This window comes from Bufo bufo, chromosome 1, assembly GCF_905171765.1.
Source record: "Bufo bufo chromosome 1, aBufBuf1.1, whole genome shotgun sequence".
NCBI classification, from domain to species: domain Eukaryota; kingdom Metazoa; phylum Chordata; class Amphibia; order Anura; family Bufonidae; genus Bufo; species Bufo bufo.
The window spans coordinates 658,238,958-658,256,130 of record NC_053389.1 but is presented as its reverse complement, the minus strand read 5'-3'; positions in this window follow the sequence as shown (position 1 = coordinate 658,256,130).

The following is a 17,173-nucleotide window of genomic DNA, read 5'->3' as shown; positions in this document are numbered from 1 at the left end:
ACCATGTTAGGCGTAGAAAAGAACATCGAAAGTTGATAGGGCAGACATCCAAATGGATTGTCGCCATCACGGGGACGTGCAATCACCCAGAGGTTATCTAGAGTCACCAATGCCCTTAATGTTTTAGATAGTCAGATCAGCAGGCCCTTGCTCCAAATGTTTTTGAGGGTCACCACCAGGCCATCAATCATAATTTTTCAAGGGTGTGTATGATGTCCTCCTTTATGTGCAACAAATGGTGTTTTGGAGTGCTGGTTCCTTGTAATTTTTGGCAGCCCTTTCACTTAGTGCATAGGCTTTATGAGTGTAGGCGTCCCACCACCTGAACTATTGTACCACAATGTGAATGAGGCCCTCCATTACGTGATATACAGGTTGTATCGGAGTGCCTCTTCCTTGTAATTTTTGGCAGCACTTACACTTTATATACAAGTAAATATACAGGAAAGAATGTATCTTAACAATTTTTCCTCCAATTTTTTTTTTTATTATTGTCAGTCTGTGAAAGTGGCGTACTACTCGAACAACATGGTTCCCAGCAGCTATCTGGGAGTCCAAGATGCATCCAGACACCCTCCCCATGCTGTTCCCGAACCACTTTGGTGGTGTTTCCATCAATTTCTGACCTTTTCCTATGAGCCAGGCACCCTCCCCTCTTCAGAGCAGGGGGTGCCTGGTTTAATGCTTGGGTTCTCCTATTGACTTCCATTATACTCGGGTGCTCGGTAGAGCACCCGAGCATCCCGATGTGTTCGGCTAGAGCACCCGAGCACCCAAGCACCTGAGCACTTTGGTGCTCGATCAACACTAATTAGGATATAGGCAATCAACAAATACCACTTTTATTCTTAATCCAACTTTTCATACCTGCAATGTCTTAGAATAAAACTAACCTTCTGACTAGTGTCTGACTTGTAATATATTTCTATGAACCAGACAATGAAAATCTGAAGCTGACCCAGGATCAAGTAATGATAACCCTGCAGTATTGTCTCCATTTTATCATGAAATGAGAACACCCTGCTCCTCCCAGTTAACCACATGGAACAACCTCCTTATATTCACTGTACACTACGTCCCAGTACTTGCATTGTCTGGCTTAGACTGCTAGCCATGGTGGACAACCTGCTGATCTCTACGTAGTCAAGACGAAAGCATTTCGGCTTGTAGCAACAAAGGGATGCCACCCAGCCTCAAGGAGTTATATCTCTATCTGTCTGCCAAAAATAGCACATTGATGTGCCTCCAGTAAAGCCATGCATTTGCTATTCAGGCCAGTCAAATTAACAGCAATCCCTCCCACAGCAATCTGCAGAGCAATATATGCCTTTCCACTGGGAGTCAGTTGAAATTCTGTATTTGCTGCAGTTTTTCCACAGTTAATGTAAAAAGGGCATTGGAAATTGAATCATTATGGAAAATCTTTATTCAAATTATTTTATTTTTAAGGGAAATTCCAGTGATGCAGTTGTAAGAGGTTCTTTGACATATGATTTCCTAACAAGTTGGATGACATGTTGAAATGGCATTAGACAGTTATCAGTTATGACACAGGTAATGATTATAAAAGCATTAGCCATGCTCTGATATCCCGGGCAGAGAGCATTGTATGCACTTGAATGCATCTCATGTGAAGCAGGTTATTTAGAAGGAATAAAACAGCCACTTACTTGTGGATGACCGCTAAGAATTAGAAAACTCTGGAACCAGCAGGTGCCTTTTGTTGTATATATATATATATATGCAGATGATGCTGGCGTAGCTCTGAGCGTAGAAATGCAACATGTGAAGTGAGAATGGCACCCTTCCTCCGTCACTCCCTCCTCCCCTATTGTCTTTCATCTGTATCCCTCCTCTGTGCCTCTAAACATTTCCTTTTTGTCCACCTCCTCCTCGTTCTTTTTATTTCTGTTATTTATGTACTGACTATATGAGCTTGTTTCTGGTAAGATTTTATTTTATTTTTTTACCATTCAGGAGCTCAAATATATCAGCCTAGTTAGTTTTCTAATTCATACCATGCTGGGTCTCAGACTGCTAAGCCCATAGTCAGCTCTGTAAACTTTACTAGTGTCTTCATTAGGATGCTGAACTTGGCTGGAAAAGACATTCAGTGCCTGATGGAAACAAAAGCTAGTGCTCATTGTATGTTTTATAAAGAACATAATTCCTTTTACCTGAATATTGGCATAAAAATGATCACAATTTTTGGCACATGTCATTTTGGAGAAACATTTCGCGACTGTTTGCTTTTTATGCCACTCTCTGCACTTTTAAATAGTGGTTGGTAAAGTAGTTGTAGTTAACTGTGTTAATTAGTTGCACACCAGATTTACCAACTACAACCTTTTAAAAAGTTGCAAAAAGGCAAGTTCTTACCAGTAATGAGCGGCAGGGGCAATATTCAAATTGGCAATATTTTGCAAATATTTGGGCAAATAATCGTCATATATTCGCAAATTCGAGAATTCATTATCTCCAGTCATTATTTTCTTGATTGCAGGAATCGGCAATCGGGAAATTCGCAATAAAATTTGTTATACGAAAATTTGCGATCAACACTACTTCTACAGGCAACTTTCCTATTGGTTGCTAGGGATGTGGCTAAGTGCCGATATTCGCAATAAATTTGTGATAAATTCGCGATTAGAATATTCATGAATACGAATATATAGCACTATATTCTAAATATTCACAAATTTTTGAAGTGGCGATATTCGCAATTCAAATTCGGGATTCGAATATTCGCGCTCCACACTAGTTCTTACTCTTTTAGAGGCATGACATACAAAAACTGGAGCAAAATGTCTAGACAAGTGTTATGTTTCAAGATGTGTTAAATTTATCAAACAACGTGTGACGTTTGATAAATTTACCACACATTGCGCTAATGCAAACAGAGGAAATTCGGGCTCCGGTGCATAAATTAAAACTCTTCAATACTTTATTAGTGCCTGTACACACATGGAAAACACTCCAGTAAAATCGCTTATGAGTTTTGACCCAGTATGGTCTTAATCATAGCATATCATAGCATAATTAAGATCAGAATGGGTCGAAACGCCTAAGCTAGATTTTTCTCTCTTCATGTTTTCTTGCTGCTCCAGCAATCTCCTGGCATCGGCATGAAAGAGGGAGTTAACTGGGTGAGCTCGCCACACATGTATGTTTGTCTGTATTGCTCTAATGCAAAACTGACTTTAAAAATTTTCCTCATGGTAAATTCCTGCCTTGTTATATCGATCACTAATGCATCAAACATTAATTTGAATACCAGAGGGTTTACATCTAATGAACCTAAAGATATTAGGAGATTGCATAAATAATTTTTCAGCATGTGTTATTATTATTGTAACTTTTAAACCATAACTACATAGTTTCCACTCTAGCCAACCAATTAGCCCTAACCTGGTGAGGTATGGACTGAACAAGACCTTTGAAGGTGTTCCATGATATTTGGCACAAGCTGCTCAACAAGATCTGGGAACTTTGGAGGCCAATTCAACACATGGGCCTCCAGGGAAGTGCAGCTCTGTCAACTCCATGCAGGCTGAGGCCGGCTGCTCACCTGTTCTGCCTCTCACCATCCATACATAAAGAGTATTGACATGCATCCTCTGGCTCTTACATGACCACTGTCTGTCTACTTCAACCTTCCCCAGCCATTGCCTGACCACCTTAAGAAATTTAAGGCAACTTCCTAATGGGAAGGTGTCTGAACAATATGTTCTAATTAGCTAGCTTTCTGCCAAGCTTTCATGTTTGCATGCCCATGTAATGAACTCTGTCTGTTTCTGGATTTGACATGTTGCTGCCTGACCTAACCTCTGGCCATTCCTCATTCCGACGCTGTGCTGCAAACCCAGACCTTTGGACTGTTTACTGGATTACTCATACTCCTACCCTGACCTCAGCTAGTTTCTTAACTATGGATTTGACTGATCCCTCTGTGATCCTGTCATGGCGGGCGTGCACTCAGTATAACAGATAATGCACCAACCAGGCTCTGGGCGAGAGACAGGGGAAGGGTCACCTCCTAGCTAATCCCTGACCTCTTTCTCTGCACTGCTCAGCCCACCTACAGACCTTGAAGGTAGATCTGAGATGTCCCCGTGCCTGGGCTGACAAAACCCTGAATTCCCTGAGATGGTGAAGTGGGAAATAGGAGCAGCCTGCTCGCACAGAACCTGGATGGGATAGATGACACAAAACAACCAACTAGAAACAACACTTATCTTCCTGAGCTGGAACAGACAGCCAACCTTCCTTCCTAGCTTCCAAGACCACAATGATGAGTATAATCTGCTCAGGGCACTGGGCTGAGGAGCCATTTAAACTAATGACTCCACCCAGTGCACCTGATGAGGGGCGGATCCAGCACGACTCCAAAACAAACACTAAACTCGTGCTGCAATCCTGGCCGACCTCCGCTCATCGTCAGAGTGGGGCATGACAGATCCGCACCAATGTCTCCAGTGTCTCTTGACCACATACAGTATGTCAGCAGCTTTTGAACTGAGAATACTCTAGGAATTAGCAGCCTGGTGGTTCTCCTGCAACAGAATCCAGGCCCATGTATATAGGTTAAAGGCTGAAGACCAGCCGGCTCTGTCAGGATACCAACATGACCACCTCAGCCAATCACTGGCCTTACAGATACCATACAAATGTTGATATAAATGAGCATGCCTGTTTAAAGCAAAATGAGAGGGCTAAATTTCGGTAATGGATTAGAAGAAAGTGTGTGTGTGTATGGGGGAGAAGGACTGGGTAGGAGAATAAACATAAGAGAATTTGATCTGAAGCTCCACATGGAGATATGTTAAATATATAGTTTACATTCTCTTAATCAGCTTGATGAGGTCACATGGAATGGATATGCCTTTTCAAGAGCTAATTTGTGGAATTTCCAGAGGTTAATGGATCCTACGTCTTCAACTCCTGCACGAGAGCCTTTGAAGGTAGACAGTGTCAGGCTGTCTGAGGAGGAGCCATAGCACAGATGATCCAGAGCTGAGGGTCACTATGTCAGAACCTGTCCTCTAAAGGCAGGTCTCCAGCGCCTAGGGTCGATCGGAAAGACGACTATGGGTGAAGACAAATTCTGTCCAAAATGATCTCTTCCTGTGTTGCTGATGTGCGTTGAGATGTGGTTTACCATGATGGCTAGGGATGAGCAAAGTGAGCTTCGAATCACAGATCTTAAGTTGCTTCGCTCAAAACTTCGTTTTAATGCTTTATGGAAATCCATCTCCGTACAGCATTATAATGTATGGGCTCTGTCGAGTTAAAATGAGTAATCACCAAAGTATCACAAAGTATCACAAGACTCTGTAAATAACAGCATTTGATTATTAAATTGGAAAACATTTTAAAACAGGTACCCGACGTTGACTTTGGTACAAATTGGTACTGCGGTACCAAAGCCAACTTTGGAAGCAAGTTTTAAAATGGTTTTCAAGTTGAAAAATCTAATCCTGAAGTTAAGTCTTAAAAGGATTTGGTGATAACGAATTTGCCTCGCCATAGCCCATACATTTTAATGCTGTATGGAGACAAATCTTCATACAGCATTAAAACAATGTTTTGAGCGAAGCGACTTCAGATCTAGGACCTTAAGCTTACTTCGCTCCCTAGTGATGGCCTTTCTGGACTATGGTGTGGCAGGAAACTTCCTGCAGGAGGTTAACCTGATAGCATCTATCAACGGGATGTCTTTCCCAGAGCCTATAAAATATGTTACTGAGCCCTTGGAGCTCAAAGTTGGAATTTTACACACTGAAATTTTTGCCTGCTGAAGACACAAGCCAACTAAAGTTCTGATCAATCCTCCCATTTTTTATGACTCTTTGTTCCTCCCCTATGCCCAAGAAAAAAGCTTTCTAAGTGTCTAGTATACCTGTAAACATGCACTTTTCTCTCTGTGTACCGAATTTCTGCCTGTTTACCAACTCTGATTCTCTGCCTCTGTAGTGCCACGTTTGGGGTCCCCCCAACACCACGCTGGGTCCTGGAGACTGTTGAAGTGTCACCACTTGCTGCTGCTCTCCAGAAGGGATGGTAAGGCATGGTGCACCTCAATGGGAAATAAGTCCAGAGAGTCAGGGTCTGTAGTTAAATAGTATGCTGTTTTACAGGAGGAATTCAGCTACAAAACAATGCAGACAAGATATAGGGCTTCTCCAGTCTCCTCCCTGGCAGAAGGGTTTGATGCTGAGGAAAGGTGTGAACTTGCTGTCCCACTCTCTCTAAAAAGGCTGGTACCCTGGCCAAAGGCTGCAAGTCCACGGTCTGTAGCTCAGTAGCCTGTGTGGATCTTTGGTCTTAGGGCTGGTGAGCCATGGTCTGTGGCTCAGAATCCCTATCTTAGCATCTTCTTCTAAGCACTCATACAGACTGGCGTGAGTCTCCCCCTCCAAGCACTGATCCCTAACTACAGAATACTAGGGGCTTTGACTGCTCTCCTTATATACAGTTTCTAGCTGAACTAGAACCTTCTAGTAGGAAGGGGAGAAGAGAACCTCAGCACAAACAATTATAAAGTTAACCCTCCTGTCTGGCATAGGCTTTCATTAGAGCTTCAATGATACTTAATGGTAATGACATAGCAGTTTTTCCAGACATAAACACGTAGCTAAAACTAGGCATTCAAAAGGTAAGTCTGTCTGGTTTTTGTGGTAAACAAGTCTGGCCTTTTCCCTCCGAAACATGCTTTTCTTTAAACCCTATGGCAATAGTGGAAAATTACCAGCTTCTCATTCAAAGTCCCAAAAGTTTCTCAGTATTCATTAACCCTTTCCACAGAGCCTTGCAAATTCAGTGCAAATAAACGGAATATATATCACAACACACATATAAAATGCAGTTACACAGTATTAAAGTGCAAATTAACCCTTTCAAGTTTAAAAAATATGTTTATAACTTTGCATCAGTAAAATAGGCAAATGTCCACAAATGTCCAGACTTCAAAATACCCCTGCTCCAGGGCACTACACTTCCCAATCAGACCCTGCATTAGCTTCTCAGATGCACACAAACTCAGCCTGCCCTGACCTCAGACTTGTTTCTCAGATATGCACAAACTCAGCCTGCCCTCATCGCAGCCTGTTTCCTGACTAAGATTCAATTTTTCCTGACATTGGCCTGTTTCCTCACAATGGGTCAGGTGCCAACTACAGCAGAACTTCTCCAGGAGGTAGTGGCCTGGTTGGTTACTTACACCAAAGTCCAGATCCATGTACAGGTGTTAAATGGAGAATACCAGGTAACCACCAGGACAATAAACTTAGGTTTAGCCCATTACCAAACAGCTATGATGAAACTGGCTCTCAAGAGATCTGCTCCAGGAAAGGAAGACAAATAGAAACCTCTGCCACAGAGGATAAGTTGATTAAAGTTACCAGCATCTGACACACTAAATACATGCATTCTTTATAGAAATCAAGAACCAGACACATCTCAGCATCAAAAGTTCAAAGGAAACTGTTAGAATAATTGGTTTTCAACAGGGCAATGACCCCAAACATACCTCTACGATATGTAAGGTCTATTTGACCAAAAAGGAGAGTGATGGAGTGCTGTGTCAGATGACATGAACTTCATAATCACCTATCCTTAATACAGTTGAGATAGTTTGGGATGAGTTGAACCGCAGAGTAAAGGAAAAGTAGCCAACAAGTGCTTAGCACCTCTGGGAACACCTTCAAAACTGTTGAAGAACTATTCTAGGTGAATATCTCATTAAGCTGATTGAGAGAATGTCAAGAGTGTGCAAAGCTGTCGTCAAAGCAAAAGGGGCCTAGTTTGAAGAATCTAAAATATAAAACATATTCTGGTTTGTTGCTTTTTTAAATTTATACTTTATTTCATGTGTTCCTTCATTGTTTTTGTGTATTCAATGTAAATCTACAATGTAAAACAAAAACATAGAATGAAAATTTGTGTTACCACTTATGATTGGTAATGTAAGTTGTAAAGGAGGGGGGGCACCCACTAATTACAAAGAAATGTGCTTTGTGACAAAGTAATTTGACACAAAGCAATTCTTTTTTCAAAATTCAGTGAAGCAGCCAAATCAAAATTTCCAATAATTCGCTCATCTCTACAAATAACCTTTGTGCTGAAATCTCCACAAGAAATATGCCTACTGTAGGAGTATTTCTGTATAGTAAATGACCCATTGATCCATAAAATGTTCCATGTGTGTCTACCCTCCAAGATTTCTATATTTGAAAAACTTATAATTTGAGCCAATTCCCTCTTCCAGCATATGAAGGTGTCACCCACGTACCATGGAGCTAGGGGTGGTTCCACTTGTGTCCAATAAATAAAGTAGTTTATGGGAGATACATACATGTATAGTAATGTAAGACAAAACATGCAATGCAACAGCTCTCTGCAAACCAAATAAAGTACAAAATTGCATAATAATTGCAAGTGATATACTAATAAGTTAGAGACATACATGTATAGTGTATGGGAGATACAAACATACATAGTGTATGCATAGTGTACTGGGAGATCTGAGACTCTAGAAAATCATATGGTTAGACATGGTATAAAATCTGACAACAGTAAGCTGAAAACAGTTGTATTATCTTTGAATAATTCAGATAGGCATAATGCCATGAGGGAAACTAAATAAAAACATCTTAGACATGTATAGGTAGATAAAGTGTTTGGGCTAAAATACTGTATTTTAAAGGCATGATAGATGCCATATTTGCAATGTGGACTTGGTGAAAATGTTCTTGCTCTTTATATTTGTAAAAATATTTTTTATCCAGATATAATATGGACCTTAATGGGAGAAGTAACCTGCCTCTGGATCCAGGCTATCTTAGAGAAACCTCTGCAATTTTATCGTCCTAATCTCTTATTGCAGCTTCTTAATAAAGGTCTAATTATTTGTTGGACACCTTATCAATAAGTTTTAGGATACACACAGACTTAGACTACACAGACAAAGACAATGTAGGTCCCCAGTGGACAGTACTCCTCACCCCAATCATACAGCGTATGGATGAGATTCCCAAAGTTCTACATTGTTGGACCTTGCAGATCTTCGATGGCAAATGTACAACAATTGAGTTACGTGGGGGCATACCCTAAAGTTTTTTTTTGTTACAATAAAAGTCATATTCCTCTATACTTTAGAATTTACTGTAGGTATCAATGATAGAAAGGGGGAGGCGCATCCTTTAGCCACATCAGAGTACAGCAAATTGGATAGATGTGTAAAGCTGCAGCACTGCTGGCCCCACCATAGCCATATAAGATTATATGTTGATGTTACTATGCAACTTTCATGTTCTAGGACTAAATATCAGAACCAACTTAGGGGGTCATTTATTAACCTGAAATACGACTTCTCACCGCTCACACCAGGTCTAAATAAGTGGGCAAGGTAGAAAAAGGCATAGAAAAAGGTCTAAATGCTGTCTTACATTTAGAACTGGCGGAGGATCCGCCAAAGTTATGTAGCAACCTGTGTCTCTTCATAACTCCGGCGATCCACCTCCACCTATACTGTAGGTCTTTATTAAAACGGGCGTCTAAAAGGGTGGTCTTAATAAATGTGCCCCTTAGTTTTTATCTTTCTTGGGTATGTTGAGGCCAAAAACGAATTTGTTACTCATGCATTTGTACATTATGTTGAAAATCAGAACTAAGGGGTTGCCTTTTATTTTATTATATACAAAAATATATTTATTTATGAAAAATGCATTTTTATGAAGGTGGGGGCCGTTAAATCAAAGTATTGGGAAACCTTGCTTGAAGGAAGGAAATGTCAGAGAAAAAAAATACTCAGGGGTTCCCTCTACAAGTTTCTGCCTGCATGTCTTCTGCAGTAGAAAACTGTAATATTGAAATTACATTTTCTGGGCAGCAAGAGCCCCTCTTCCTCAGAGCCACACCCTATATAGCTGCAAAATCTGTATGTTTGCCCCTTGGACTACTAAAACTTGTAGTGCCTTTCCACATCTGAGGTAGTGCCCTCTACATGTATTATAATTTTATAGGTATAAACAATGGTGTAAGTGAGTAAAACATTGTTTGCCCTCTATTCTTCTACTTAACCCCTTAATAACCAGGTCTGATAAGGACTTATTCACCATATTTTAATATTTTTATTTTTTAGCCTCTAAGCATTTTGTCAGCTATAACTTTTTCAAATTTTTTTTTTATATAACATGTGTGTATGAGTTCTTCGTTTTAAAAGGAAGAGATTTTTTGTTTCTTTTTTATTCTCGGCACTTTACATATAAATTACCTTAGAATTTATATTATTTTTTGCTGACATGTATATATAGAAAAAAGTTAATTTTACCATTTCTTTTTTTATATTTATTTTTTATATTATACACATTTCACAATAAATAATCCATTGATTGAATTATTCAGGTTACTACCATCATGTTAACAAGTGTAAGTTTATTTTGTTATGTTTATACAAGAAAATGCATTTTATACTAAATACCTTTTTTGGGGAGGCTATTACCTATTTCATTGCATTTTATTTAAGACATTATTTTTCTTACTTGTTTTATTGTTTATTTTTTTTCACTGTAACTGGGACACCCAGTTACATGAAGAAACACCCCTCTTTGGTAACTGGCAGAGCTGATCTGAATCTGTTAAAGGAGTTGTCTGTGATATTTTTATTGATGACGTATCCTCAGGATATGCCATCAATATCAGATCAGCTGGTTGAAGAGAAGGGCATTGCAGCCTTCCCTTGATTGTTTACCTGCTCGCCGTAGACATCACAGAGGTGAGCAGGTGTAATTACAAGAAGCCGTCCCATTCACTTCAATGGGACGGCTCATTCTTATACAAGTGTATAGGAACAAGCAGTCCCATTGAAGTGAATGGGACGACTTCTTGTAATACACTGCAATACCAAATTCAGTTGGGGATCATTAGTAAAGATCAACATTTCACACACTAGTCTGCTGGTGGAAGACATGACCAATAATATTAGTGTTGAGCAAATCAAAGTTAGGCTACGTTCACACTAGCGGCAGGACGGATCTGACAGGCTGTTCACTCTTAATCTTTACTATAATGGGGACGGGGGCGGATGGACGAACATCTGCCGGGACGGTTCGCGATCAAATGTTCGCGAACCGCAAGTTCGCGGCGGGTCCCATTCATTTTAATGTCAGGCGAACCTGAAAAACCTTCAGCTCATATTTGCAGCCAAGAAATAATTACTAGAAATGCACAAATAGTCCTACAACATGGACAGTGACATACCAGATGTATTTTTCAAATTTGCGATCTCAATTTATTATTTTTGTGTAGGCGCATGCGCAAATGCACTATACAGTACCCAAATGCACTATAAAGAAAGTATATTGGTATATAACACCCCGCTTCAATCAGTTTTTTAGGGGGCGACTGGTATATCACACCAGTAGAAATGATTTGTTCCAATAACGCTTGTCCCTCTATATACCTGCAGTATCGCAGCAGAACCGCACACAACTGCCGCACAATACAAATGCACTATAATATACTTTCTAACATAGAAAGTATATTATAACATTGTACAAGGAAGGCAATCCATTAGAATATACATAAAGATAAAACGTAACCTTTAATAATTTTACTATGAGGGTCCATTCACACGTCCGTAAGTGTTTTGCGAATCCGCAAAACACGGACACCGGCAATGTGCATTCCGCAATTTGTGGACCGCACATCGCCGGCACTATAATAGAAAATGCCTAATCTTGTCTGCAATTGCTGACAAGAATAGTACATGTTCTATTTTTTTGTGGAAACGGAAGCACAGATGCGGAAGTGTGGATCCGCAAATGCGGATGCGGACAGCACATTCCGGCCCCATTGAACATAAATGGGTCTGCACCCGTTCCGCAAAATTGCGGAACGGATGCGGACCCATTTTGCGGACGTGTGAATGGAAAAGATATCCCTCAAAATGAAAATAAATTAAATTATTAAAGTTAAAGGGGTTCTGCACTTTGTTTTAACTGATGATCTATCCTCTGTATAGATCATCAGCATCTGATTGGCAGGGGTCCGACCTTCTCACTGTTTACCGCTGGCCCAGTGACGTCATGACTAGTATCAACTAGCGTGGGCGGGGCTAAGCTCCAATCACGTGAATAGAGCTTAGCCACGCTAGTTGATACTAGTCGTGACATCACTGGGCCAGCGGTAAACAGCGAGAAGGCCACGGTGCTGCTGAAGCGTCGCTGCCTTCTCAAACAGCTGATTGGCGGTGGTCCCGGGTGTCGGACCCCCGCCGATCAGATGCTGATGATCTATCCAGAGGATAGATCATCAGTTAAAACAAAGTGCAGAACCCCTTTAAGCAAAAAGCATAGATGTGGTAGGCAATAACAAGTGCTCGGCAACACTAAATCAGGTGCTCGGCGGCACCAAATCAGAAACCATATGTCCTACCACAATCCTTGGTATTGCAGCAGTGTCGTTCCAGTGCACATCCATGAATCCCGGAGTGAAAGCAAAAAACATCCATCCCTGGGCTAGATGATGATGTGGTATTGAAGGACAGGGTGGGCAAAGAACTGTCCCTGATATTGCCCTACAGGGGGGTGATATTATGGCCCTGATAGCCTAACCACAGACAACCCGCCCTGATAAGAGCGACCCCATCCGGAACATTACCCTATATAAAAATGGCCCTAGTAAGCCCCTAGGCCCCTTACTTCCAGGTGATCACTATATAGATCTATGTGTTTTTGACTCATTATAAAAGTATATTATAAGTATATTGCACCCCTCTGTGTATCACACATATCGATAGCACACCTATACTAGTCCTTAAAAGGACTTTTGTGGCCCTATTAGCTAGCGTTTGGTGTCCCTAATAGTCTGTCCCTGCTCCACACAGCAACCTCTCCCTACACTGGCAAAACACTGAATTTAAAATGGATCAGGTTTATTTATAAGGTAGGGGGTATGTCCATGTGCTGAAACGTCTCAATTGGCTGTCCTGTACTACCTAATGGATGTGTCATGGGTCAAAGTTCTTCATAATGTAAAAGAATATGGCGGGCGCAAATTTCTCCATGATTTCATCATGATTTAGAAGCCAAAAGCAGGAGTGGGTCCAAAACACAGAAGACATGCAAATATTTCCTTCTCATGGCATCTCTGTTTTGGACTCATGCCTGTTTTTTCCTTATAAATAATGATCAATTACTGACCATGTGAAGGCAGAAGCCAAAAGACAGGATCCATTGCTTATTTTTTTTTGTTCTTCTGATGGATCAGAAGAAGGGAAAAATAAACAGGGACGTCAACACAAACTTATTGCTGACACCCTCCCCACTCTGTGACTGGGCCATTACTTGTATCAGGGGCTAACAAAATAGGTTATATCTCAATCTATGTGGAAGCAGCAGATGGTGTAAAATGAGACAGCTCTTTCCCACTTTACTAGAATCAGTGGCTAGCAGAACAGGTTATCTAGCACTCAAAAAAAATTATGCCCCCCCCCCCCAGCCCACACATATCTATCGGGCCTCCCACCACCCCTTCCAGAGCTCCCACCCAAACACCCATCCTAGATCTCCCACCGCTCAATGGGGACGGAGCAGCGGTCCAGCGAAATAGCGGCAGGACAGCCTGCCGGATCCGTCCTGCCACAAGTGTAAAAGTACCCTTAGTCTGTCATATAAGGGGGGGAAGAAACCCCAGAACTAGAGTGTGCCCCCAAAAAGAAGGAAGGGGCGCCCTACTTATCACTGCTGGCATCTCTTTTTAACTTCAGATCATCAGACTCTCACTTACTAATTACAGCACACACCCCTGTAGTGTCCACCATCAGACAGGGGAGGGAAGAAAAGAAACCCCAGAATTAGAGTGTCAGTGTGCCCCCCAAGTTGGGGAGCACACTCTAGTTCTGGGGTTTCTTCCCTCCCCTGTCTGATGGTGGACACTACAGGCCAGGGCGCAGGGTGTGTGCTGTAATTAGTAATTAGTGAGAGTTTGATGATCTGAATTCTGAAGTTAAAAAGAGTTGCCTGCAGAGCTGCAATGATGAGGAGGGCGCCCCTTGCTTCTCTTGGGGGCCCCCACTCTGCAGGCAGCTCTTTTTAACTTCAGAATTCAGATCAAGTATCTCATAAATCATAAGTTCTCACTTTCTTTCACTTACTTTTATTTAGAGCACACTAGTCACAGCAGGCAGCAGGCACAGACTGGCAGGACTGGAGACTGGAGTGGAGACCAGTTCAGGAGGAGGCAGGAGCACCGAGCAGAGAGAGGAGGACCGGTCCAGTACAGCGCAGGCTGGCACAGGCTGGCAGCAGTGGCAGTGGGAGACTGAGACTGTGACACTCTCACTCAGTCAATCTCAGTCAGACACTGCTGAGCTGCTCAGACTGGTTTCCGGCAGTCAGAGAGCGGGAATCTGACTGGCGCCAGTATCATGTATAATACTTCAGACAGTTATAGTGACCACTACCTCATGTACCTCACACACACAGTGACCATAATTTATAACTGACTACATATTTCTGAAAACACTGCATCTACAGTATTATACCTTGTATGTCTCACATCAATACACTGCTCTGTATATATATACATACATACACACACTGCATATATTGCACAGTTTTATACATGCAATATGTACAAATATATAGTATATCCAGCAGTGTACTGATATGTGAGGTACAAGGTATAATAGATGTAGTGTGTACAGATATATAGTATATACAGCAGTGTATTGATATGTGAGGTACGAGGTATAATAGATGCAATGTGTACAGATATATAGTATATACAGTAGTATACTGATATGTGAGGTACGAGGTATAATAGATGCAATGTGTACAGATATATAGTATATACAGTAGTATACTGACATGTGAGGTACGAGGTATAATAGATGCAGTGTGTATAAATATATAGTATATACAGCAGTGTACTGATATGTGAGGTACGAGTTATAATAGATGCAGTGTGTATAGATATATCGTATATACAGCAGTATACTGATATTTTAGGTACGAGGCATAATAGATGAAGTGTGTACAGATATATTGCATATACAGCAGTGGACTGATATGTGAGGTACAAGGTATAATAGATGCAGTGTGTACAGATATAAAGTATATACAGCAGTGTACTTATATATTAGGTACGAGGTATAATAGATGAAGTGTGTACAGATATATTGTATATACAGCAGTGGACTGATATGTGAGGTACGAGGTATAATAGATGCAGTGTGTACAGATGTATAGTATATACAGCAGTATACTGATATGTGAGGTACGAGGTATAATAGATGCAGTGTGTACAGATATACAGTATATACAGCAGTATACTGATATGTGAGGTACAAGGTACAATAGATGCAGTGTGTACAGATATATTGTATATACAGCAGTGTACTGATATGTGAGGTACGAGGTATAATAGATGCAGTGTGTACAGATGTATAGTATATACAGCAGTATACTGATATGTGAGGTACGAGGTATAATAGATGCAGTGTGTATAAATATATATTATATACAGCAGTGTACTGATATGAGAGGTACGAGTTATAATAGATGCAGTGTGTACAGATATATAGTATATACAGCAGTGTACTGATATGTGAGGTACGAGGTATAATAGATGCAGTGTGTATAAATATATATTATATACAGCAGTGTACTGATATGTGAGGTACGAGTTATAATAGATGCAGTGTGTACAGATATATAGTATATACAGCAGTGGACTGATATGTGAGGTACAAGGTATAATAGATGCAGTGTGTACATATATAAAGTATATATAGCAGTGTACTGATATATTAGGTACGAGGTATAATAGATGAAGTGTGTACAGATATATTGTATATACAGCAGTGTACTGATATGTGAGGTACGAGCTGTAATTTATACCTCATACCTCATATCAATACACTGCTGTATTTACTATATGCGGTACCTATACACACTGCATCTATTATACCTTGTACCTCACATGTCAGTACCTGCTATATATACAATATATCTGTACACACTCCATCTATTATACCTCATACCTCACATATTACGCTACTGTATATACTATATACCTGTACACACTGCATATATTATACCTCGTACCTCACATATCAGTACTCTGCTGTATATACTATACATCTGTACACACTGCATCTATTATACCTCGTACCTTACATATCAGTATACTGCTGTATATACTATATATCTATACACACTGCATATATTATACCTCGTACCTCACATATTAGTATACTGCTGTATATACTATATATCTGTACAAACTGCATCTATTATACCTCGTACCTCACATATCAGTACACTGCTGTATATACTATATATCTATACACACTGCATATATTATACCTCGTACCTCACATATTAGTATACTGCTGTATATACTATATAGCTGTACAAACTGCATCTATTATACCTCGTACCTCACATATCAGTATACTGCTGTATATACTATATATCTGTACAAACTGCATCTATTATACCTCGTACCTCACATATCAGTACACTGCTGTATATACTATATATCTATACACACTGCATCTATTATACCTCGTACCTCACATATCAGTATACTGCTGTATATACTATATATCTATACACACTGCATCTATTATACATCGTACCTCACATATTAGTATACTGCTGTATATACAATATATCTGTACACACTGCATCTATTATAACTCGTACCTCACATATCAGTCCACTGCTGTATATACAATATATCTGTACACACTGCATCTATTATAACTCGTACCTCACATATCAGTACACTGCTGAATATACGATAAGTCTATAGAGACTGCATCTATTATACCTCTTTTATGTGCCAGGGCTGTTTGTAATCCCAATCTGGCCCTGATGGCATAAATTATTAAACGCAACAGCAAGTATAGTTCATGGAACAAAGGGAGAGGCCTGGAATGGGTACTGGGTTTTTATGCCATCAGGGCCGGATTGGGATTACAAAACAGCCCTGGCATATAAAAGAGGTATAACAGATGCAGTTTGTACAGATGTATAGTGCATATGTAACATCCCAGAGTTATGTTACTAAACTCTCCCACCCAGCTACAACACGTTAAGTGTATTTGTATTGTCAACTGGTATAAGTTAATATCACATCCCCAATAATGTGCATTATCCAAGCC